General features: G+C 36.8%; 1 protein-coding gene across 1 annotated transcript in view; it reads right to left on the bottom strand.

Moving 5' to 3' along the window:
* Positions 1 to 2,146, bottom strand: part of LOC122346782 (arf-GAP with GTPase, ANK repeat and PH domain-containing protein 1-like) — a 34,796-nt gene that overhangs the window by 19,958 nt on the left and 12,692 nt on the right. The window lies entirely within an intron of this gene.

Here is a 2,146-nt window from a genome sequence, read left to right as displayed (position 1 = left end):
CAAAAAGTCATTAATTCGTCTGCTGTAATTCTGGCAGACATTCAGTCACAGCCAGTTTGTTTTTAGGTTTCGTGTGAAAGAATATCCAGTTACTTTGGTGGAAAGAAGTATGACACTGACTGCAAATCATTGCATTTTAAAATATAATGAAATAAGCAACCGATAATTTCTCTTGGTGTGTGTATAAGAGGCTTCTTTCAAAAAAACAAACAAGTGCATTAATCAACAAGTTGGGTGGCATGACATCAGGGCGGCCAGGAACTTATCTTAAGGCGAGTCGAAACAAAAGTATGTACACCCCAGAGCACCTAAACACAGCAGCGCTAATCAAAGAGACACTCATTACTTCTGCTGCTGTTTGTCTCTCATTATTAAGCAAAAGAGAGGGAGGGTGAAGAATAGCCACAGAGGGAGGGACAGAGGGGATATTTTTATGTGCAACTGTCTGCTTGGAGCTAAGCATGCTCCAGGTAAAGAGACAGGGATGTCACTGCCTTTCCCATGCCCTCAAGACAACGTGGAGGGAGACAAAAAGACACAGAGCCCGATCACTGGAGGGGATCTTATCTCCTTTAAATGGACTTGGCTTTGTTTCCTCTGGAATAAAAGAGCTCATTACTGAGGCTGTGTTTCTCAAATGGCAGCCATGTCCAGTCAGAACGAGTCTGCTCTGATGCGATCCAACTCATTCAGACGGCGCACAGCCAAGCGTCAACCACTGTAGCTCTTTTTCAACTTTGACCCTCTTACAATTACACTTTAAAGGCGTCTGTAGTTTCAAATGATTTCCAGTTCATTTTGTATAAAAAGCACAAGGTTGTCAGTATGTGTTTAGTCGCAATAATTGCATTGTGGGAAATTAAAAAAGCAAGCTTACTTTTAGACCACAATTTGTTTTCAGCTGATTTGCAAAAAAAGAAAAAAAAAAAAGGTTAAACTAAATGAGTACAAATATTTCCAGATTTTTAGATATATAACAAATATATAATAAAAAAGTACCTTATGAAAATAACGAAAGCACTAAAATGTTAAATGTTTAATTTTAATGACGACAAGAAGTATTCAAAATGCATAATTTAACTTAATATAACGAAATATGTTCAAATACTCTAATTTAATAACGTTCCATAAACTCATTTTGTAAAAACAAAAAAAAAATTGTTTTTTGTCACCCTTTGGATAAAAAGTAGTAAAATATCCAAGGATGCTAGCAGAAAAGATTTGGGTGATGTTTTTTTTTTCTGTCACTGGTCATAATTCATTATTTCATGCATAATTCTGTAAAAGAAGAAATAATTCACACCTTACACAAACAGTGGTAACTGGCTCAGAGGAAGACAGGAATCGTGTCTTTGTGACCGTTTCTGGTGATTACATGACAATAAAACTTATTTAGTGAGAAATATTTCAATATAATGCAACTTCCTGGTTAGAGATTAAACAAAGCAAAAGGCTAAACAAAAGGTTAGGGGTTGCTCAGCAGTCTCTCCCTCACAGCGCAAAGCCAGCAACGTCAGTTAATTACTTTGCTACCACTTATCTCTCTTCACTTCTCTCAGAAAAAAAGACAGGATCTCATTCCCGTCAGCTCCTGGGGGCAAGAGGTGACAAGCAATCAGTGTACGGCACTACCGTCATCCAGCCATCAGATCTGATCCAGTCAGGCCGTGGACAGACACATCATTAGGCCAGCAGAAAGGTTATTTTTAAGAGAGTCCTAGGGGGGAGCATACAAGCACTCACACAACCTCGTAACACAGCCCTCCGGAGCGCCACAGCGTCCGAACAAGTACTCTGAACATCACTAAACGATTCTCTCAACGGTGCCACTGCTCTAGTCACTAACACACACACACACACAATACTTCATAGGATCAACAAACACTAACAGTGTTATCTTTACTAAATGTTTTTACTATATTTTTTGAGCATTTTTGTTGTACTGTCAAACGAATAATTGCTATTATTTACATCCAAAATGAAGGATTGGTTTACATGTGTGCGTACTGTGTATATTTATTATGTATATATAAATACGTGCATGTATATGTTATATATTTAAGAAAAATATCTTGATTATATATTAAATATATTTATACGCAATACAAATTATACTAATGTATAAATATATATAAAGATTTACTTG

Source organism: Puntigrus tetrazona, chromosome 6 (assembly GCF_018831695.1).
Source record: "Puntigrus tetrazona isolate hp1 chromosome 6, ASM1883169v1, whole genome shotgun sequence".
Taxonomy (NCBI): domain Eukaryota; kingdom Metazoa; phylum Chordata; class Actinopteri; order Cypriniformes; family Cyprinidae; genus Puntigrus; species Puntigrus tetrazona.
Note: the sequence above shows the minus strand (reverse complement) of the source record. Positions and strands in the feature narration are given on the sequence as shown.